This window comes from Orcinus orca, chromosome 15 (assembly GCF_937001465.1).
Source record: "Orcinus orca chromosome 15, mOrcOrc1.1, whole genome shotgun sequence".
In the NCBI taxonomy this organism is placed as follows: Eukaryota; Metazoa; Chordata; class Mammalia; order Artiodactyla; family Delphinidae; genus Orcinus; species Orcinus orca.
The window spans coordinates 21729039-21753526 of NC_064573.1; the positions used below are offsets into that span (position 1 = coordinate 21729039).

General features: G+C 39.8%; 1 pseudogene; it reads left to right on the forward strand.

Annotated features, from left to right (window-relative positions):
• Window positions 1–1053: 1053 nt before the first annotated feature.
• On the forward strand, window positions 1054–22331 carry LOC101281802 (nitric oxide synthase-interacting protein-like; annotated as a pseudogene).
• The last annotated feature ends 2157 nt before the right edge of the window (window positions 22332–24488 follow it).

The window sequence follows — 24488 nt, forward strand, 5'->3', positions numbered from 1 at the left end:
TTATTTAACAGTTTTCGAAGTAATGAGTTAGCTTCCAAGCACTGTCCAATAGTGAACAGTATTTTTTATTGATGTAATTTGTAGATTTTAAAATACTTGAAATGTTTTAATCCTTTGAGTTTATCGTCATCATTTCTCAAATTGCCCTACCACCCGGCCAGTGGTATCCTCTTCATATTAGCTCCTGAGTCCTTATGATCCAACCTGCAATAAGATATTCCTTATCCAAACCTGGAACTGGCCATGAGAATCTCGACATTCTTCAAGTTCAATTCCTTGTGCACATGTACGTATGCTCTATTTGACGCCCTGACTACCTGACCAAATCATACTTCACAGGAATCACCGTAGGTCCATCCCTCAGGCCATGTCTCCTTCCAGGCAAAAGCCGGGTGGCACTGCTTGAAGTTATGTCCAATGAAACAGTTTTGTTTCACCCCTGTCCTTTTTTCTTCTTGAGTCAACTGATCACAGGAAAATCCCCTGGAGACAATAAGTGAGGGAGGGAGGAGGGAATAGAGCAAAAGTATGAGACATGGACATCTAGACTACTTGACTCATGCAGCATATATGTGCCTGCAGGATCTGCTTAAGCCCAATTATATATACATATACATATATATAAATATATCTTCCATTTTATGATAAAGTGCTGATCTGTATGCCCAGATTATACATGGTGATCAGACAGTATCCATTTAATAATGGGCATCTTAGGTCACATGAAAATTCGGTGGTCCATGACCAAGTGTTCAGTCTTTCCCAGGGCCCAATAGCAAGCCAGAAGTAGTCTCTCAAAATGATTATCTTTATCTGCAGAGAAAAGCATAATGATGTTCCAAAATCTTGAGTGTCTGCAATGTGATTTGCCTGTGAAAGCCTTCCAAAGGCATCCCTATGTGACACTTCAAGGATTATATATCCAGGAGGAAGGACAGCTCACATTGCCCGCTGGACCTATTACAGACTTTTCTTTCTCTTTCTTGTCTGAACCCAATTGAAAACTGGTAGCTTTTCAGCTTACTTTGTGCATGGTTGTAGTAGCATACCGCAATGAGACATATGTTTCCTCCAGAATACAAAGAGGCCCATCGATTGCTACGGATATTTCTTAGTGGTAGGAAGCACCAGATGCAGCAACTTGCCCTTCACTTTGAAAAGGATATCCCGACAGCCTCAGATCAAAGAAACTTCATTGAGGTATGTGGTAGACAAAATAACGTCTTCCCCAAGATGTCCACATCCTAATGCTCCAAACCTGTGAATATGTTCACATGTCAAAAAGGACTGCAAGGGGCTTCCCTGGTGGCGCAGTGGTTGAGAGTCCGCCTGCCGATGCAGGGGACACGGGTTCGTGCCCCGGTCCGGGAAGATCCCACATACCGCGGAGCGGCTGGGCCCGTGAGCCATGGCCGCTGAGCCTGCGCGTCCGGGGCCTGTGCTCCGCAACGGGAGAGGCTACAACAGTGAGAGGCCCGCGTACCGCAAAAAAAAAAAAAAAGAAGAAGGACTGCAAGTGTGATTAAAGTAAGGACCTTGAAATAATTACACAGTATTATCCTCATGGATCCAATATAACCACAAGGGTTCTTATAAGAGGGAGACAGAGGGTTCACGTCAGAGATGATGTGACAATGAAAGCAAAGATCAGAGAGAGATGGAGGCAGAAAGCTTTAAAGATGCTGTACTGTGGGTGTTGACACTGAAGAAAGGGGACAGTAACTACACACAATCTTCTGAAGCTGGAAAAGGCAAAGAAACAGATGCTCCACCAGAGCATTCAAAAGGAACACAGTCCTCACAGCACCTGTAATCAAGGTGCACTGACTTCCAGCACAGTGAGATGATAAACCTGTTTTGGTTTTAGCCCCCTAAGTTTGTGGCAATGTATTACAATGGCAATGAAAAACTAATATTAGGTGACAATGAATTTGTGGTGGGGGGGGTTATTTTCCACCTCCTAAATGTCTAAATCAAATAACTAGAGATTTTGTTTCTTCCTGCTCATCAGATCCACGTATCAGGATATAATCAAAGTAAAGGAAGAGTGTGATGCCTGGTGGACTAGAACTGAGGCAAGTCCTGGTCGCCTAGATTATGACAGGATTTGAGAGTTGATAGAGCCCTGAGTTAAAACAGCAAAGGTGTATTGCTGACCCTTCCAGCTGAAAGAAGACTACTCCTAATGGTCTTTACTAATGGGTATGCGTGAAACAGCATTTGCAAGATAAAGAGCTGCATACCAGATGACATGGGATGTATCCACTTGCCTAGCAATGAAACCACATCTGGACCAACAGGTGCAACTGGGCTCATCATCCAATCAAATTTACAATAGTCTCCTGTCACTCTTCAAGATCCATCTGTTTTCATCACAGGCCAGAAAGGTTAATTGAACAGTTGTATTATAACAAGGACCTACTGTATAGCACAGGGAACTGTACTCAACATTTTATAATAACCTATAAGGGAAAAGAATCTGAAAAAGAATATATATATGTATAACTGAATCACTGTGCTGTACACCTCAAACTAACGCAACATGGTAAATCAGCTATACTTCAATTTAAAAACAAAAAGTTGTATTAGGGATCACCACTCCTGCATCTCTTAAGCCCTTGTTGATGACAATATTCTGCAATTCCCTTAGGAATGTGGTATTGTTACTATTATTAAACTATTTTGGTAGGGAGAGGGAATTTTAATGGCCTCCACTTGCCCTTTGCTACCTGTATTAGTTTTCCACTGCTGCATAACAAATGACCACAAATTTATTGGCTTAAAGCACCACTCATTTATTAGCTTGCAGTTCTGTAGGTCAGAAGTCTGGCACAAGATGGGTGGCTTCTCTGCTCAGGCTGAAATCAATGTGTTGACATGCATTCTCGTGTTCAGTTCAAGATCCTCTTCCAAGCTCGTTCCCATTACTGGCAGGAATTCAGAGACTCTCCACCAAAGAACTCTTTAAAAATACCTCTCCTCACAACTGTTTTTATCGCAGCCTTGGTGAAGGAATTGTCCTCTGGACCGTCTCGGGGAACATGGCTGGGGGGTGGATAAGCAGATCTTACTGGAGAAATGTACTCCAGCATTCAGCTCTCCCTAAGCTTCTGGATTTCATCCTCTACAATATACCAGGAAGTTTTGGCATTTCTACTTGATTTCATTTTCAGTTTGGCATTTCAACTTCATAGGAGATTTAGGGGTACAGCTTTCAAACAACCAAGCTGACTTTTAAAGAGACTCCCAGTGGCTCAAAGTAACATACTGAATCCAGAATTACCATTTAGTAAGCCATCCAAACCCAACAGTTTATTCCTTCCATGCTCCCCCAATATACTTAGGATGCATTCCTAATTTTCCCCCAGGTTACTTTCAGTATAAAGCAGCAAAGCCTTGCAATTCTTCTTTATATTGCACATCCTCATAGGTCATACTGTGTGCCTTATCCTCTCAGGCACTGTCTGGACTTGCATCTGGTTATAGGTCTAGAAGCAATGGAAGGTTTATGTATTGGGATTGAGAAGGAACAGTAGTCCCCAGCAAGGAACATATCTTCGAGGCCCATTTCAGGTTCTTCAGCCAAGGGGATGCTAACCTCCTCTGCCAGGAAGAGAAGACAGAAAGCCTGCTTCTGCTGGTAAAAGAGGCTCAGTAAAACTTAGGGGTCCAATATCCCCAGATTTATTGGAATCTGCACATATGAATCCAGGTTCCAGGATACCATTCCTTCCAAACAAATGCCTTAACTTTAACATAAGAGACTCTGTGACACTGGTAATTCAACTGTGCTGTAATTCAGCCTGACACAGGTTTAGACCTTGGATTTAACACTCAGAAATCTCAGCCATGAGGCTACAGGAGATAAGGGTTTTCTTCGGGGTGGTCTTAGAGCTTCCTGGTTTCTTCCCAGACATTGAAACGCAAATTTAAAAGCCCTGAGCTCATAATTTTCTTCCCCTAAGTTCTCTACCACACTTAAAAGCAACCAGCTAACCCCATTATAGTCCTTACTTTCACTAAAGTTATTCCATGCCAGATTCCTGGTCACTCAAAGGCTTGCTTCTACAGGCACCTGATTATCACATGCTGTCGGATGAACAAGGTGAATTAGCAGAGGAACAACAACACGTGTAAGCTACCCCAGCTCGCGCACCACTGACCTTCAGAGCAGACATGGCTGCTGCTTCACTTCTGCCTCCCCAAACTCATGTCAATTTCTCCCGTTCCTAACCTGGAACTATATGAAGAAGAAAATTCGTGGAAATTCAGTTCCCCCTTAGCCAAGATGACAAAACCACTACTTAAAGCCCCTTCCTATGCCAGCCAGTGAGCTACATCTTGAAGATGAAAAGCTGAATGCCCCATTAGCTCTGAGGAGATGATTCTGTGTAAAATGTGGTTGACAGACATAAAAAAAAAAAAAAAATAGAAGATATATTCTAATACGATGTAGTCTGTGGGAGCATAAAGAAAAAACACTAGCACTTTCTCCCTCACCCAATCTAACACAAAATGAATCAACGAGAGTATTCACTGATTCACTGAACCCAAAGAACTCTAGGCTACTTTCCAGGTTTTGGAATGTTGTCTTCTGAAGATTCTCCTTTTGCAATATTTTTTCCACCTGTTTTTCTTGGGTTCCCATTGCTGCCCCCTTGTAATTAACTTCTATTATCAATACTTTATTTATGGACAGTTATGTGTCCACCTGACCACTTTGCTGTCCTCAGTCTCCCACTGTGATCCATCTGACATATCTCAGCAGATTGTTTTATTTTCATCTTGTCATTTTTCTGCTCAAAATCCATTAATAACCTACTCTCCAATCCCCATTCCCCATCTCCAGGAAAATGTCCTCACTCCATGTAGGACCGTTTCCAACCTTTGTTTCATAACTAAGCTGTATTAAAAAATCATCGCTTTGATAGGTGGTAAAGAGGCAGATCTAGCTAAGAGTAGCAAGGGCTATACAAAGACAGAATTTTGGCTCTGCAGGAAGAGTCTGACTAGCTCCGTAAGTCAAACAGTGCATATGTCAGATTTTGCAGTTGTTGATCATACTGCAAGTGATCAAGTACACTGTATAAGTTGAAGCAGGTCAGAGTTTGTGTCCATAGAATTTCACTAATACAAAGAGTGAAGGAAGCAAAACAGCTCTAAAAAGGCAAAGTCCAAAGTTCAGGAGGTCAGATTGTCAAAGATAATTGCACTGAAGTGCAGACACTGAGCTAAAGCCTAGTTTTTCTCCTCTACACTTGCCACAGCTTGATGCGGGGGGAGCCAGCCCTGCTCACACAATTACCACAGCTGGAACGGAGTTAAGGATCTGAGGGCAAGGGGCACAACCAGGATGACCATGGGTCTTTTTGCATGGAGCATTCACATCCAGTAGTAGCCCTGCCACTCTCAAAAGTGGCTACATTTGGAAAATAAATTATATGTTCATTTTACACTTAGATAATACCTCAGCTCCCACAAGACCGAACTCGTTTTGTTTAATCTTACTTTCAAATTTTGACTTACATGAACTTGAATTTCTCTTCCTAATTTTTTCTTTCTGGTGATTAACACCTTGAATGTTCCAATTTACATTACAGCTCCTCATTATGTTCTGTAATGTTGCTACCCTGGGTTTTATTTTGTTGCCAGTTGCAAGACCTTATGGAAGTTACTTAACCTATCTGTGTATCAGTTTCCTAATCTTTTAAGTGGACATAATAGTTATCTACAACATGGATTTGTTATGAAAATTAAGAGAGGTTAATACATGTAAAGTGTTCAGATTAGCGCCCTGAACCTAACATACGCTAAATAAATGTTTAACTTCATCAGTAGCAATAACACCGATGATCTCTCTCTTTACCTGAACTCACATAGCATCCTCATGTGGCACTTCAATTGTTCGTTAAATCTTTATTTGTGGCTTTTTTTTTTTTTTTTTTTTTTTCCGGTACGCGGGCCTCTCACTGTCGTGGCCTCTCCCGTTGCGGAGCACAGGCTCCAGACACGCAGGCTCAGCGGCCATGGCTCACGGGCCCAGCCGCTCCACGGCATGTGGGATCTTCCCGGACCGGGGCACTAACCCGTGTCCCCTGCATCGGCAGGCAGACTCTCAACCACTGCGCCACCAGGGAAGCCCTATTTTGTTTTTTAATTTAATTCTAGTCCTTAATAACAGGGACTATGTCTTATTTTTGTATTCTCTAAGAACCCACCACAACGCCTTGTAAAGAGTAACAGCTCAGTAAATAAAGATGATTTACTTTAAGATAATCTTTCAAAAATAATTTGCCATTTTTAAGTAGAGCCCACAAGTAAAACAAGAATGTTATTTCCTGTGTGGGACTGCATCTCAGGGCCTCCATCTTGAGAATAAATTCCTTACAGATTGGGACAACGGGTGTAGATGTGAAAGAGATTTTTGAGGCTTGAACTAACTCCTAGGAAACCAGATGAAAGCAGGTGTTTTGTTTTTTAAATGAAATATTTAAATAAAAGTTGTTTGTTGATTTTTGTCTATTTCTCTTAAATTTGGTTTATCTCTTTAGATAATTAAATATTTTACCTGGTAGTTTCCAGGTAATAAAATTTAGCCATAACTTCATTCAGTGTCCAGAAATTGGTACCGTCTTAGCACTGTGCTAGGATAGTCATAGGATTAAAAACACAAAAGATAATTTCCCTTTCTTGAGAGACTTACAATCTGAAGAAAATAATTTAAAAATACAGTTTATATATCTAAATTTTAGCAATAAAGCTGTAAAAATATGGACATAAAAACAGGAGTCAAAGTATACACAGTCGTAGTTCTAAGGATATTACAGATAAATGAAAAGCTACTATTTTATTTTCTGCACTATCCAATTTACTTCTAATTGCATACCTATTCCATAATTATTTTTTACCTTTCAAATCAAAGTACAAACTTATCAAGGACAAAAAAATAGATATTCTCCCTTTCATTTCCAAAGAAGAGCAAACCTTAGTCAATCAGCATTAGAAGTTAGTTTAAAAATCACTACACTGAGAATAAAGTCAAGATTCTTCATAGTGTTCTTAAATGTTACTGCTAAAATCAACACTTAGAACGACTGTCCCTGTGCTTGAAGAAAGGGGAGAACAGGTGCTGTTTCCTTAGTTCAGGAGCATCTGATTGTTTTTATACTTCTTGAGTTAATAAGAAGTGAACTTATAATCATTTGATTCAACATTACAAGTTTGATGTAAACTCAATTTGATTTCCTGTAACACGTATATGACAAGTTAACATATTCCCTACGATAAACAGGAAAACACGCATCACAGTCTCAAAGTTAAAGGTTATATAACCATGTCTCACTGTAGTTAAAATAGACTCTACAGAACTTCCACGAGAAGGAGGCTATTTAAATCCACATATGTCACTTTTCTTGCCCATAAAACACGGCTAAAACTGTAGTAAAGAGGTAGATACTTAAGACACAAACCCCTAGAAAGTTAAATTCTAGGCCAGCAATGGAAAGAGCCAATCAATAACCAACCCGATTTACTTCCTCCAGAAATAGTGGTACCCACTGCCTCTGAAGGTTAGGAGGGAGTTAAAGGGTGTTTACAGAGCAGCTACATCATTAGATCCCTTCATCAGTGGGGAATTATCTCTCTCAACACCAACAGAACACTAGATGTTTAATTTCTGAAGAAGATAAACAGAGGGGCTCTCACAGGGCATGTCAGACCCAGTCAAGAGACTGTAATAAAATGGGATAGGAGACAGAGAGGAAAGATTAAGAAATTCTTCACACCTAAATTTCAAAACCTGCATTTAGAATGGGAGTCAAGGTTGATTTTGAAGAAAATGTTATCTATTTCAGAACGTTTCCTCCTAGGATTTTAAAACCAGTGCATAAAATTAGCCACCCAACATCACTGTTAAAAGGTAGAAGTTAGAGGGTATTTTTTACAAAAGCTACAAGTTCAGATATTTGTAACCTCAACAGTAGCCAAGGACTCAATTGCACATCTCTCCCACTTTCTCCAACACATCTTCCAGGCGCAACAAACACCAACCCACACCAGGGTGCCAAAGATGAAAAAGCTGAGAGATGGAGAAGAAAAGATACTACAATGAAGGAAAAAATCATTTTAAAAAGTATGTGACATTAACAAAAACAGAAACTATCCTAACTAAAATTTAATGATTTAATGAGGCTAGGGTTTTTAAATATATATTTCAAATAATTTAATCACACCATGTATTCTATGAACAAATGGAACAGAATTAGAAATCAATAATAAAAGGAAATTAGAGAAGTTCACAAACATATGCATATGAAGCAATATACTCCTAAAGGGACCAAGGACAACATCGCAAAGGAAATCAGAAAATACTTGGAGACAAATAAAAACAAAACTCAACAAACCCAAACATAATGGGATGCAGCTAAAGAAGTGTGGAGGAAAACTGATAGCTATAGATGCCTATACTTATTTTATTTTTAATTTTTATTAGTTTCAGGTGTAAAACAGAGCGATTCGATATTTTTAGACATTATATAATGATCACCTCAATAAGCCCAGTTACCATCCCATCGCCATACAAAGCTGTTATAATATTACTATGTATACATAACATTCCTGTGATTTACCTACTGTAATAGCTGGAAGTTTATACCTCTTAATCTGCTTCACCTATTTTGTCCATCCCTCTATCCCACCTTCCCCGCCTCTACAAACTATCAGTTTGTCCTCTGTATCTATGAGCCTGTTTTGTTTCTTCACTTGTTTTGTTTTTGAGATTCCACATACAAGTGAAATCATACAGTATTTGTTTTTCTGTGAATTATTTCACTTAACATACTACCCTCCAGATCCATCCATGTTGCTGTAAGTGGCAAGATTTTACTATTTTTATGGCTGGGTAATATTCCACTGTATATACATGCCACATCATTTTCATCCATTCATCAACCAACAGACATGTACCCAGGCTTCAAACTATACTACAAGGCTACAGTAATCAAAGCAGTATGACACTGGCACAAAAACAGAAACATAGATCAATAGAACATAATAGAAAATCCAGAAATAAACCCACACACATATGGTCAATTAATCTACAACAAAGGAGGAAAGAATATTCAATGGGGAAATTCAGTAAATGGTTTTGGGAAAAATGGGACAGCTATATGCAGAAGAATGAAACTGTACCACTTTCTTAAACCACATATAAAATTAAACTCAAAATAGATTTAAGACATGAATGTAAGACCTGAAACAACAAAAATCTTGGAAAACAACATAGGCAGTAACCTCTTTGACATCAGCCTTAGCAATATAGTTTTGGATCTGTCACCTCGGGCAAAACAAAAATATATAAAAGGGACTACATCAAGCTAAAAAGCTTTTGCACAACGAAGGAAATTACCAACAAAATGAAAAGGTAGCCTACTGAATGGGTTAAAATATTTGCAAATGGTATATCTGACAAGGGATTGATATCCAAAATATATAAAGAATTCATACAACTCAATATAAAAAAGCAAAGAACCCAACTTAAAAATGGACAGAGGACCTGAAATAGACACTTTTCCAAAAAAGACATACAGATAGCCAACAGGTACATGTAAAGGTGCTCAATATCACAAATCATCAGGGGAATGAAAATCAAAACCAGAAGGAGCTATCGCCTCACACCTGTCAGAATGATTATTGTCAAAGAGACGAGAAGCAACAAGGTTTGGTGAAAATATGGAGAAAAGGAAACTCTCGCGCACTGTTGGTGGGAATGTAAATTGCTGCAGCCACTATGGAAAAAAAGCATTGAGGTTCCTCAAAAAACTAAAAACAGAACTACCATACAATCCAGCAATCCCAATTCGGAATATTTATCTGAGGAAAATTAAAACACTAATTTGAAAAGATACATGCACACCTATGTTCATTACAGCACTATTTACAATAGCCAAGATGTGGAGGGTATCATTTTCTTAATAGCTCATCCTCTGGTCTTCTCTTCAAAGAACCTAAGTATTAGTTTGGAAGAGTGTTTTTATACAATTCTTCAAATTATCTTTGTTTAGCCTTGAACTTACTGAATCTTTTCCACCAAAACTCAAGAACCTGAGGAATAAAGGGAGGGGGTGGCAATCACACGGGGAAAATAAGTTCCAGGAGCCCATCTGAATGGGAGAGTTTGCTCTTTACTCAAGGGTCATTTGGTGGCATGGAGAAGAAAGGAAGCTGCTGTGAGACCTTTTAGTGGTTCAGATGCTGCCCTACCCCGCTATGTCAATGTCTTAAAGTGCTGCCCTGGACAGAGTAGGGGAGAAATACTCTTTACTTTAATTTTGGTTCTTTGAAACAATCCCCTTTCATAGAGCCTGTAGGAGTCTACATCCCGTATACCTGTCTTGACATATTATACAACTCAAGAACAACAGTAAAATATGGTCTCAGTAAGGAATCTGCTCAAGATGTATAAGAAGGCAGTGTTTCTTATTTTGTACGTCTGGGTGAAATTGAGTCACTGAAGAAACTGTGAAGAGCACAGAGCTTTAATATACAGGGAAACTTAGATCTATCCTAAAAATTGGGGATTATTTTATCTGCAGACTTATGATTGATTATTTGGAAAAAGATGGAAGAATCTTTTCTCCAGATTCTACCTCATCTTTGCAAATACTAAGGTACATGGTGAGTTCCTTGAGTAGTAACTCTGCATTACTCTTAATATCCAAACAGCTGGAAGGAAATTTAAAGGTCAACTATTCTGATCACTCATATAACATATAATAACTACACAGCACTCCTGACACACAGCCATAACTGTTGAAAATTATTCACAAACAGGAAACTTACTACCTCAAAAAGCCATTCAGTCCATGTTTGGGCACTCCAATAGTTAGAACAGACTTTCCGGACTTTCTCAGCGTAATATCCATTTAATACCAAAGGCAGTACTTCTAAGGAACAGATAGCTAAATGTGACTACCTTTAAAAATAATAATAAATCTAGCAAAAATATCCTTGCATCTGTAAGGATAGGTTAGGTTATGCTGCAGTAATACACAACCCCCAAATCTTAGGAGTTCAATACAACAAAGGTTTATTTTGTTTACACATTTTGCAAGTAGGAGGTACCACTCATCTTTGTCACTTGGGGACGCAGGCTGACATTGTCTCCATCTCTGCCATCATCACATGCTGCCACAATCAATGCGGAAGAGGGAGTTGCACAGTGGCTGCTGAAGCATTTATTTGCCCACAAATAACATAATGGCTATTGCTCACGTTAAAGTGAGTCATATGACTGTGCTTAACTTCAAAGAGGGTAGGAAAGTGCAGAGAGCTCAAAATGTTTGGGGAGCAGAACTGATCATTACTTTTCTGGGTAAAAAGCGAAATATTACAGATAACGTTAAATGACAGAGGACTAATTAGGTAAAACTACTCAAAATACACACGTCACAAAGATTTGCTATCCTTTATGTATGGAAAACTTTTAGAATTCAATTAAAAAAAAAAAAGAGAGAGAGAGCGTTAATTCCAATATATGATTGAATAAAGGGCCTGGAAAGAAAGGACTGAAAAGCAGAGAGAGAATATTTTAACAGATACCGCCAAATATGCAACCTCACTGGTAATGGAAGACTGATACAGTACTTGTAAAAATAAAAGCTAATACTTATTGAATAACTGCACTGTGTCAGGCACTGTACTTACAATTTATACACATTATCTGAATATCTCCCCAACCTTGCTACAAGGTGAGTACCATTTATTAATCCACTTTAGAGATGAGGCTTAGATCTATTCAATAAACTTCCTGGGGTCATGCAGCTTGCAATTACGGAGCTGCATTTCAAATCCAGGTGTGTCTGACTCCATGATAGGTACTAACCTCTAATCCATATTTAAATATGAGTGAAAATTATAATATGAATGAAAATTACAATTTTCACCCATTTTTTAAAGTTACAATGCCAGCATTGAAAAAAGAATGAAATCTGATGGATAGTGTAGGTACAAATTCTTAAAAGCTTTCCATAGAATATTTAAATTGTAAAAAAGTATTCCCTGTGCACACTCTGAGTCATCAATTCTACTTGTAGTAATCAAATAGATCACTTAAAATATAAGGAAATAATCATAGTTGGGAGCAAAGACACACTGTTTGAGGGCCAATTCCGAAAGCAGGAGCAACAGAGTTCCTGTCCTTATGGCACTTTCGATCTTGCAGTAATAATGAAAATATCAAAGTCACTCTCCTCATTCAGAAAAGCTCAGGCACGGAAAGTACCCACTAAACCACATCTGTGTTATCCATTGTGTCCAAACTAGATTCCCTGTACAAAAAATCTAATAAACTCATTTGGTTTTCTTGTGTGATTTGCTCCCACTTTTTTGTCAATTCTACTATGTAAATGTTTCACCACTGCCCAGATTCCGCCAACATTTACTGAGCACACTGTGTAAAGTACTGGGGAAAACTAGATAAACAGATAAATCACAGCTCCTCTTTTCAAAGTGTTTAGCCTAATGGAGATTTTCCACGCAATATGGAAAAATGCTCTGATATTACATATTACCTGGGGTACAAAGAGACAGGGAAGGCCTCTACCCCATCCTCAAGCAGTCAAGGAAGACTTCCTGGAGGAAAAGGTGAATGATTTATTAGAGGTAATTTAATTGAGGTAAGGATAGGTTTGAGTTAGCCAGGTGAGAAAGGTTAACAGTCATCCAGGCCAGGGAAGCAGAATAAACAAAGCCATAGAGGCATGAAATGGCATCGCAGGGATTCATTGAGCCAAACTTTTGTGGTCTTATCTGTGGGTGTGACTTTGAAACTCCTGGTGCTAAACTTCGGAGGAGAAATAAAATAGGAAAACTTGCACCTTGTTATCTCTAGCCTGTTAGTAAGACTGTCATTCAATAAAAGGTTAAAAAATTGTCTCATGACTATGTTTTTTCTTGTCGCTGCTCGCCTTAAATTCAATACAACACCACGCATATTGATTTGGGATTTGAACGTGCTATATATTTAAAGAAAAGGGCAGGCCGAAAATGTGAGGTGATAAATCAAAAGCTACCAGAACCTCTGCACTTAACGGGCAAAAACAGGAGGTCCCTTTTAAAGGCGAATGTTGTTTACTGATATGACGAATGGGCTTTCAACTCCATTCCTCTGAGCATTCTTTTTATTATGACTATTAAACGATGGTTGCAAATGAGCCGCATTACTCCCCACTGAGACTCATTCCAGGGGTGTGGAGGTGAAAGGCTGCCCAGCCTGGGAGAACTTTGCTGGCTTTTCTCTAATGTGCAGTGTCCGCTGAAAGCACTGTTGACTCAACAAGAGCCTATCCTTTGTAAGAAAGAGAGCATTGACCTTAAGAAACCAGAAGAAACATGAATTTTAAAAAGGTACCCAAGACAATTACAAACTGGGATCATGAAGAAACTGTACACCTGGGATTAATATGACATCGTGAAAACCATTCTCCAATTTCACAGGCATCTTTGTGGAATCATAAAGCCGTTTATATAAAAATTATAGGAGAATACAACCAGATATTTATAGTTACTTAAAATTTTAATTTTGAGACAATTGCATATTCCTACGCAGTTTGAAAAAGTGAAAGCAGCTCTTACGCCCCTTCCCCCTTTGCCCATTTCTGTTCCTCTCTAACCTTAGAAGAACTTAATTATAGGAATGAGATCACTAAACAATTGAAACTAACTTGGACTTATGCTCTCCTGAAGGCACACCATGCCTTGTCTAACCTATTGATTCTTTTCCTAGATAAAAAGAAGGAAGAATGAGGAATTAAGGGGCTAAAAACTGACTTGCTCTCCACCCCGCAACAGCCCCCTCAGTAGTCCTGCAGGCAGATCACGCAGGCAAGATAACAAGTGAAGGAAGTCAGCCAGTCTGCACTAAATGGAGAATGATGCAGAAGCCAACCTTCCGCCTCGATGATTCACTGAGATTCTTCCCCCTCATGTTTCCCTTTAGAAACTGTTATGGCTGAGCAGAATTTTTGGAGTTGGTCTCTGGACACGAGTCCACCATCTCCCCAGATTGCCGGATTTTCTTATCAAAGCACCTTTCCTTTCTACTGACACTTGCCTCTCAAATGATTGGCTTATGAGCCGCGAGTGGCCGAACCTGGGTTTGGTTACAAAAGTAGTACAGAGAGATACCATGTCCCCTTTACCCTGATGCTCCCAATGATGACATCTTCCGAATCTCTAGTACAATGTCACGACCAGGATACTGACGTTAATGCAGTCAAGATACAGAACATTTCCGTCACAAGAAAGCTTCCTCATCTCGCCCTTTTATAGCCACACCCACTTCCCTCACATTCCCCTCTACACTCTACTCCCCCTTCCTCCACTGTCTTTAATCTCTGGCAACCACTGATCTGCCCTCCGTTTCAGTAATTTCGTCGTTTCAAGAAAGTTACATAAATGGAATCATACCTGGTACAATTCTTTGGGATTGATTTTTGGCCCAAGCATGATTCTCTGGAGATCCATCCAAGTTGCTGTGTGTATCAATAGGGTGTTGCTTTTTACTGTTGAGAAGTATTTCATGGTATGGATGTACCACAGTTTGTTTAATTGTTCATCAATTGAAAGACAGGTTGTTTCCAGTTTCTGGCTATTACCAAAAAAGCTATGAAAACTTTTATCAGTTTTTTGTGTAAACATAAGTTTTCTATTTCTCTTGAATAAATATCCAGGAGTGCAATTGCTGGATCATACAGTAGTTGGATGTTTAGTTTTTTAAGAAACCGTCAAATTGTCCTCCAGAGTGGCTATACTGTTACATTCCTCCCAGTAATGTATGAATGACGCAGTTTCTCTACATCCCTGTTAGCATCATTAATTTTTATTATAATAACTCTAATAGTAAGTAGTTATGTCTTATTATGGCTTTAAGTTGCATTTACCTGATGGATAATAATGTTAAATATATTTTCTTGTGCTTTTCTGTCATGTGTACATCCTCTTTGGAGAAATGTCTCTCCAAGTCTATCGCCCATTTTCTAATTGAATTGTTTGTTTTTACTATTGAGGTTTAAGAGTCCTTTATATATTTTAGATACTCATCTTGGATAGTGGTTAGCAAATATTTTTAGCTTCTTTTCAGCCTTTTAACAGCACGTTTCATAGAGCAAAAGTTGTTAATTTGATCAAGTCCAATACACCAATTTTTCTTTTTATGGGTAGTTCCACTGGTGTCACATCTAAGGACTCCTTGCTTCACCCTAGATCCTAAGGATTTTCTCCTATATTTTTGAAAAGAACTCTTACAATTTTACATTTTATATGATACATTTATGATACACTTTGGTTTCAATTTTTATAAGGTACGATGTTGAAGCTTTATGATTGTTTTCTTGCTTATGGATGTCCAATTGCTCTAGTACCATTTGTTGGAAAGGCTATCCTTCCCCTATTGAATGGCTTTTGCAAATTTGTCAAAGCTGGGCTTATTTGTCTCCGTCTATTTTTGAACTCTTCTGTTTCACTGATTTACTTGTCTATCCCTTCTCCAAGTAGCTTTGATCACTAAGCTATTATTAATTGAGTAGACATTCTTTCCCCTTTATTCTTCTTTCTTAAAACTGTTTTAGCCATTCTAGTTCCTTACCTTTCCATTTAAATTTCATGGTTTTTTTCTACATACCCCCCCAGAATCTTGTTAGGATTTTAAAAGAAAGTACATTAAACCTGTATATCAATTTGGGAAGAACTGGAACCTTTACTATGTTGAGTTTTCCAATCTCCATTTATTTAGCTCTTTGCTTTCTTTCATCACCCTGAGGCCCTCCTGGTTTCTGATGCTGAGGCAGATAATACTGAATCTTAATTTCAGGACTTACACCACAATAATGTCCAGGGTTTTTAGTTGTATTTCATATGAGAATAGGGAAAAAAAAAAAACATCTACTCCATGTTCCTGGAAGTGGTCTTTATAACTTAACCATACAATTGCTAAAGAAGTTTTAACCTCTTCACTAGTATGCCACAGAGCACCGTGATATATAGCCCAACTGCTTTCTCCCTCTAAGCAAATGATATTGTTGTCCATATTTACCAAATATTTAACTCTTGTTTATAGTATAATTCACTCCTTTGCGCCAGTGCTAAGTAACCACCTACTTACCCCTCTAATATTTTTCCTTTTTTCCCCCAAACCACTGGAAACTTTATTACAAAGAACTAGAGTGGCTTGCCTCATTTTGCAGTCTGCCCACTGCAGAACTACAAATACTTGGGGGACAAGAAGCTGATTAAAGATCAATCTTAAGTGAAGTAAAACAACTTTGGAATCTCAAAGGGAAAAGAACATTTAATTTACCAACCAACCAATGAGAAAATCTACTTACAACTTTACAGAATCCCTCAGTTTCTCAAAAAGCGAGGTCGTATTAATAACAGCACACTGGATTAAAGACTAATAGTTAATCAGCATAAAGCAAATATATAATGGTAACATTTTTGGCTTAAGAAAGCTATTAATTGATGCCAAAATTATTTTTAGGTGCTATTTAAGAGTCAATTTAAGCTGACTCTGCTAGAAGATATGGATTTTTCCTATTTATTTCTCTATTTATTTACTTAGTAAAATTGGTGTTAATAAGGAAACAACTTTATTTTAACATGCAAAGTAACATATTCTCCTTCTAGTGTATGATGATGATATAAAACCCCAAAGAATAAAATGTTCAAGGCTAAACTACATTAACAAGAGCATTATTAATCCTGGAAATTACAAAACCTGGATCTACAAATAATAAGTAGTCAAATTTAATACTTCTAATTTCATAAATGTTAAGCTGTTCCTCGAGAAAAATATGGGAGCAAAAAAAGGAAGGGAGGGAAAGAGAGGAAGAACAAAGGGGAAATATTGGGTGTAGGAATTATCTAGTCTACAGGCAGATTTAAATGCAACTGTTTCTGAGTGCCAGGAACCAAGCACTATCCTGGCAGGAAGCATGTGCTCAACATATGTTTTCTGACTACCGGCAAGTTGAAGAAAAAAAGTAGTTTTGGTTCCTCTTCTCTGAATTATCTTTCTTCTGAGGTCTGATGAATTTCAGGGAAAATAACATTGTCACTTTTAAGGTATTTTGAGATTTCCTCCAATTCTTGATTTTAACATTATATTTTCTTCTCTCTTTTTTTAAGAATCCCAAAGCTTTCCTTACCTGGTTCAACATGAGAATACCTACAAGTACATTATCTTCTGTCAAAGTAGGAAGCCTTAACTGAGTAGACAGTAGCTCCCTGAATAGTGGGTTTAGGGGGCTACTGGGTAACTGCATGTCACGTTTACTATAACCATGAGATGAATAGGACAGGTGTAAGCCATCGTAATTTACAATGCGGACAGAAGCAGAGAGAGGTTAAAATGCCAAAAGGAGTACAAACAACTGAATACAGACCAAACTCTAGCCTCTTGACTCCCCACCTAGAGTTTTCTCCATCTAGATTCTTATTTCTTTAACCAAGAGAGGAGATAGGGGACTCCTGGAAAGGTCATAAGGATTCTGAGAGGCATCCTGGAATCCACACATAGAAGTACTAATCACAGTCTGAAGACCTAATAAACATCTCGCACATGTATGTCCAGGAATTCTCATACACACACCCCCCACACACACACACGTGCATTTTCAATTACCTAAATATAAGTTCATTTTAAGATGTTACTGAATACCTATTACTTATGTATATACTTATGTATATTATGTTGGGGAGGAAGAAAATTTCCTTTACCCTTCTAGATTCTTCTGGCTGGTCTAAGAATCAAATTGACATGAGACAGCTTAACAGGAAAAAAATCAAACAAAAGTTTAACAACATGTATACATGAGAAAGACCCAGGAAAACCAAGTAACTGGCCAATCTGGCTGAAGCCCTCACCTTAAATACCATCCTCAGCTGAAGACAAAAGAGGATGCTGAGGATGAGTCAGTTATGGGAGGAAAAGCCCAGTAAACAAGGGTGAGGTTGTTACATAAATTTAAGTCGGCGTCTTCCCCACTGATAAGAGTTTCTAGAGATTTGGTCATTCTCCTCTTCCAGGTACCAAGAGGGAGACACCCTTACAAGTGGAGATTTCCCTTACAAATGTAAACGTTCCTTACAAAAGGGTAACTCCTACTTGGTGTTCAGTTTTTCCCATGTCCGCTGTATCTTAGAAAACAAGCAGTTTCAAATAATACGCCAAAGAGACACATTGTAGGGTCGTAAATTCTGCTCCCCGACAAAGGCAATACGAACTAAAAGGCACTGGAAATCTTAAATGAATACATTTTTTAGTGTCAAAGAGGGTCTCTAAACTTAAAAAGCAAGGGAACCCATGTTCCAATAATTTTCTGTAAACCAATAATTTTCTGTAAATAAAGGTGCTCACAAATTAGCACCTGGAGAAGCGGGAGCAGAATGTTGAGATCTGGTAAGGGAAACCTAGTCAACATTCTGCTGCCAGTGATATCCTATGTACTATCTCCAGTGAAAAGAAAGGATAGACAAGGAAAGGATTCTACAGCTCTTCTCTATGCTAGTTCCAAAAAAGGCCATAAGGCAAGGAGTTCTCCTGGTTTGTACTCAGTTTACCAACGTCCGGAATATGTTGGTGCATTAAGTGTCTTTTCCTTTACAAATCTGTTTTACAGAAAGAATACTAGGCTGCAAACTATACCCAGCAGGAACAGAAAATCAGCCATAAGACCGGCAATAATAACAATAATGCTACATTTAAGCAAGGTACCCCCATAAAACCACAGAAACAGAGGGACAATTCTAAATGGCCCATTAATATTTTCGCCCTACCACACAGCACATTTCTCCTGTGCTTAAAACATGTTTGAACATTAACAACAACAGCTGCATCTTAAATTTAGTGGCATCGTTTAATTTTAGGTGTGCACATTAGTAGAGGATTCAAGCTACCCTGTCTCAAGCGAATTACTGGAAAAAAAAAAAGGAGAAAGGGGATTGCTGCCTGGGCTTTGTGTTCACAGCAATTAGTTTTAACTGTCTGGAATCTGACTTTAAATAATTTTATAGCTTGGGCGAGATCTCTGCCATTTACCATGTGTGCCCTTCCTATTTTTATGGAAACCAGGACCTCATTCTGAGGCTCTTGCCTGTCAGAGCTGCAGGTGAAGGCCAGCTGGGGCCAGCGGCACTTTGTGTGAATATTAGCATCTGAAGAGGGTTTCTGGAGGCCTTGTGTCTTTGGGGACGTAATGCTCTAGTCAGATGCAATAGCCTTGCCTCTAAGTTGCCTTGCCGGCAAATACAAATCCTTAAGGAAATGAGCAGTCTGGGCCTGGTGGCTTGTCTTCAGAAAAGGGTCTGGGTGAGGTTTTAGGGTAAGGGGGAATGAGAGGGAAAACGGGAGCAAGGCTCCTGCCGGTCAGAGGCTGTGTGCTCTGGCAGAGTGACTGAAGTTCATTAACAATTATCTCCAGCTCCCCACAGCTGTGTGTACAAGATTTCATATATGACACATGCTGCCTTTGATTAATGGGTGTAACAGTATCTCTGTGATGGGAAATGTTGGCTTGTGGAAAATCATAGCAAATCACAGTCTGCCAAAAAGATACTTGTGAAAATCTTTCCTGTGTCAAATATAAATGCAGACTACACACAGAGAAACCAAAGACTAATTAATTCCTGCACTAAAGGAAAGAGAGTTAATCCAGTTTCCAGTATCCTGAAACCTGTAATCCCTACGAAGGCAAATCTTCCAGGAAGAACACCAAAAATGACACACATGAAAAATCTTCAGCTCCAGGGGAAGCTTTTTATAGGAAGAAAAAGGTTAGCAGGCTTGTATTTCCACCCACTCACTAAAACAAAGAGGTGTTTCTTGACCTTTATTCCTACCACCTACCTGAAAATCACACCCAATCTATTTAAGACTCTACCTAATTGAAGTCTTAGGATCACAAATAAATCATTAGCACATTCCAATTAATTGAAAATAAGAAGTCTGCATTTGGTAGATTCAAACAGAGTTATAAAACCAAAACTTCTATTTCTGTAAGGAACTTTAGTGGTCATAAAAACAATTTCTCCTTATCTTGCAGGATAAAACTGAGGGCTAACATGTAGAAGCAATTGGAAAATGCCCAGATTCGCTGGGGACTGAATGCCAGGTGATACTTGAATAGAAAAGGGAAGAAGGTGAAGAAGAAGTATGTTTTGAGTACTATACAAGTTTAGCATTTTTGCCTTCTTAATTAATAGCTTTAAAAATCAAAAATATAGGGCTTCCCTGGTGGCGCAGTTGTTGAGAGTCCGCCTGCCGATGCAGGGGACACGGGTTCATGCCCCGGTCCGGGAGGATCCCACATGCCGCAGAGCGGCTGGGCCCGTAAGCCATGGCCGCTGAGCCTGCGCGTCCGGAGCCTGTGCTCCGCAACGGGAGAGGCCACAACAGTGAGAGGCCCGCGTACCGCAAAAAAAAAAAAAAAAAAAAAATCAAAAATATATAGCATACAGAGTTTAAACAAGTATAAGCTGAAGAACCTTGACTAGTCCACTCACCTTTGGAAGCTCTCACTCTGACTCTCCCTGATGACACCCTTCTCTCATTTTGTGTTATGGAGGAAAGGGCAAGGAACGCTTCTGAATTTTATTTTCATCATTCCTCTGTTTTTATGTGGCGTTTCATCACTTACATGTTCTCCAATTAACAGGCGTGATTTTATACTATAGGTATTAACAATTTCTTTTTTCACTGTTTTTGAGATTTATCATGTTCATGCTAGTTCACACTGCTACATTAGTTTTCACTGCTGTAAAATATTCAAGTGTATAACAATGCCATACTTTATCCATCTTCCTACTCTGTGAATAAATGAAACCTAGCTATTTGGGCCGAGAGCTAGGATGACCTGAGACAACATAACATTAGTTGTTTGCTCAAGAAGAGCCTCGTGCAGAAAGATAAGACTACAACCTGAGAAATAGCTTCACTAGTATCGTCAGGAAATTCTTGCAGTTCACTTTATCCAAGCAAATAATTTGCATATTTGGAAAAACACCTCTTTTAAAAGTACAAGAGTGTGGTCATCTGGACACAGGGTGAGCTTATCAGAACAAAGGCATTTAAAAAACTACTCTATTAACCCCAAAGGCAAGAAAATAGGGGAGGATGATCCAAGCAAAGATGGGACAAATAGAAAACTAGCAGGATGGTAGATTTAAATCCAACCCTGTCGATAATAATATTACATGTAAATTGTCTAAACGTAAAAAACAGAGACGGTCAAACAAGGTAAAAATCAAGAACTAATCATCATCCACAAAATACCAACTTTTAATATAAAGAATAAATAAGTTAACAGTAAAGGGATGGAAAAAGCTATAGCATGAAAACACCAGTCAAAAGAAAGCTGGCTAAATTAACCTAAGACGCAATTCTCTGGTTCCTTTCTGGTTTAAGGGCACATCTGAAGAAGCCAGGAAGAAAAAAGGAGTCGTTTGTAAGGAAGACGCAGCTCTGCAACAGCAGCACTGCAGAGCCCGCACACTCACCATGACAAGGAGGACACAGAGGCCTCAGGCTACGGAACCCAGAACGTTCGACTGGGCCGGGATGCCGTCCAGGACTTCGACTGCTGCGGCCTCACTCTGCAGCCCTGCCCCAACCTCACCATCACACCAGACGGCTTCCTGGATGAGTGAAGCAATCCTGGAGTACATTTTGCACCAAAAGGAGAACGCCCAGCAGATGAAGGCCGGCCAGAAGCTGCTGGGCCACCTGCGGCACCAGAAGCACAAAGAGCGGCAGTGGCCGGGGTGAAAGACCAGGTGCGGGGCTTCCTGGAAGGGGGGGCCATTGTGAGCCGACCCCTCAACCCCTTCACGCCCAGGGCTGCCTCGGGGAATCGCTCAAATGATGCCTGACCCCGGGGGCCAAGTGCAGCCCTGCAAGCAAGGACAAGGGCAAAGTTCTACCCAGCTTCTGGATCCAGTCACCGACCCCGGAAGCCAAGGCCACCACGCTGGAGAAGCTGTCGTGTACAGTGACCTGCCCCACATCGTAGCAGCTGCTATGCACAACGGCGCTGACGGCCCTGTGCTTCACGCCGCTGGGAGGCTGTGTGGACCACGTGGGGTTCGCCACGCAACATGACCAGGACAACCCGACAACGCCACGCCTGCGCAGTCCTACAGCCCTCCAGGTGCCGCGGTCACATTTGAGTGCAGTGGAGAAGCTGATTCAGAAGGATGTGATGGACGCAATGACCGGAAGGAAGCTCACTAACCAGATATGGTGGCCGCAGAGGGACACTACCGGCTTTGCAAGATGAGAAATCAAATCGCCGCCGATGATGTAGGCCTGAGTGTGCTGGAGACCAAATAAATGGGTCGAGACGACAGGGAGAAAACCTCTGCAACTAGATTGCCCGAGTACAAACCCTGGTTCACTGCTAACTAGCTTGAGTAAATTACCTTAACCCTGGGGGGGGGGGGGGGGCGGGGGCGGGGCGCCAGGTGGGATTGGTTCCAGGACCCCTATAACCAAAATCCACCTGAAGATGCTTGAGTCCCTTATTTAGAGTGGCGAAATATTTGCATATAACCTACACACATCCTCCCATACACTTTAAATCATCTCTAAATTACTTATGTAATACAATGTAAATGCTATGTAAATAGTTGTAAATGCAATGTAAATACTATGTAAATAGTTGTCTGTGCTCTGTGAATTCAAGTATTGCTTTCTGGAATTTTCTGGATTTTGGGGGAGAAGGGAATGTTTTCTATCTGGGGCTGGGTGAATCTGTGGATGCAGAACCTGCTGACTGTAGTCTGTTTCTCAAAGGACCGATGTGAAGATTAAGTGAGTAAAATAAGTGATTAGTACAGTTCATGGCAGTTCATAGTACATAGTAAATACTCAATAAATATTAGTTATTTGTATTATTAGTAGAGGACATTAGTAGTGGACATTCCTGAATTATCTTAGACTATGATAGGAATGCATCAAATATTGTACTGTTAAGTATGACACATGATGTTGGTTTACCATAGAACTATTTATCAATTAAGCATACTTGCAGCTTATAGAATTTTTAACATAGTAGTTTAAGCAAGCAGCCTATTTCCTACTCCCTACAACAGGGACAGGGGTTTGTTACCTTGGTAAACTGGCTCTTGCGTTTAGATTAGTTCGTTCGTGATAGCATCTGTGGTCCATTTGGCTCAATTGCTTGCCCTCTCAGCAAATAAGCTTTCCAGGTTACAATTCAACAAGGAGAAAAATTTGTTCTCAATTTAAGATGTAAAACCTTAACCTCTGAGACTGACTTCTGAGCCGCTTTCTTCTCGAGTTTCTTCATTTCATAATTTACAAGAAAACTGAAATTGAGGAGCATCTTACATTTACTTGGTTCACAGAGTGAACAGTGAGCTAGCTAATGCTTGAGGGCGAAAGGACACCTCCTTGAAGAGGACATGAAATTGAACACATGATAATTCAAAACAGAGCAGGCCTAGATATGGTTTTGGCCTCTCAAGGTAGAAGAGATGCCATCTAAGGGGAAGAATGTTGTGTTTACATCTTGATATTTATAATACTATTAAAAAGATTTGTGAAACAGAGACAGGAGGAGGGAGGGCAGAAAGGGAGGTTTCAGATTGGAGATAGAATCCAGTTTAATTTGAGCAGCCTTGATGAATGGCTTAGAAGTGAACTGCAAACTGACCAAAATCTTTCTCTTGGTGTTTCCCCTGTGTTGCTCAAATCTCCAGTTTCAAATGCTCAGCCCCTACCCTGTCAAGTGATCCCACAATGATCGTCCAACAGAAAGAACAGAAAAACCTAATACTTATAAAAGTAGAAATGGCCACTACCAGAAATGTGATATGTGATCACAGTACCTCAATCAATGGCATGGATCTGGACTAACCACGTCCTGAAAGGGGAATGAGCTATCCCCCAGTTTAGACTGGAGAACGACCACAGTGGTGGAGCTGAGACTGAGACCTTCCAATATAAAACCGTTGAGATGGCCCAAGGTAACACGCTTAAAAGACAAGGTGGCCTGGGTCAGCGTAACTGCAGGGTTAGCCTGCGGGGCTTTTTGCTTGCCAAGTTATCTGAGCAAACAGTTCGTTCATCTGGAAAGACGACTCTTTCATAAGGATGGTGGTTTACTCAAAAGGACTTGTCTTCAGACCCTTGCCCTCTCTCTAGTACTTCTAAATTACTATGGATCAAACCTAGCCCAATCCCAAGCATTTTCTTGCTGTGAAAGACCCACCTAAACCATTAAGCCCAGACTTCAAAGCCCTAAAAACACCCTTTCCTAACTTCCTCCTTTTGCAGTGCCGTGAAGACTGTCAAGGTGACCTTCTCCCTGGCAGCTTGAAATTTAATACCTTCAGATTTGCTCAATAAACAGGTTTTCCTGGAGGAATTTTTAAAGCCCACGTTTCTGTTGGGTTATTCCTCTTTCTCTAGT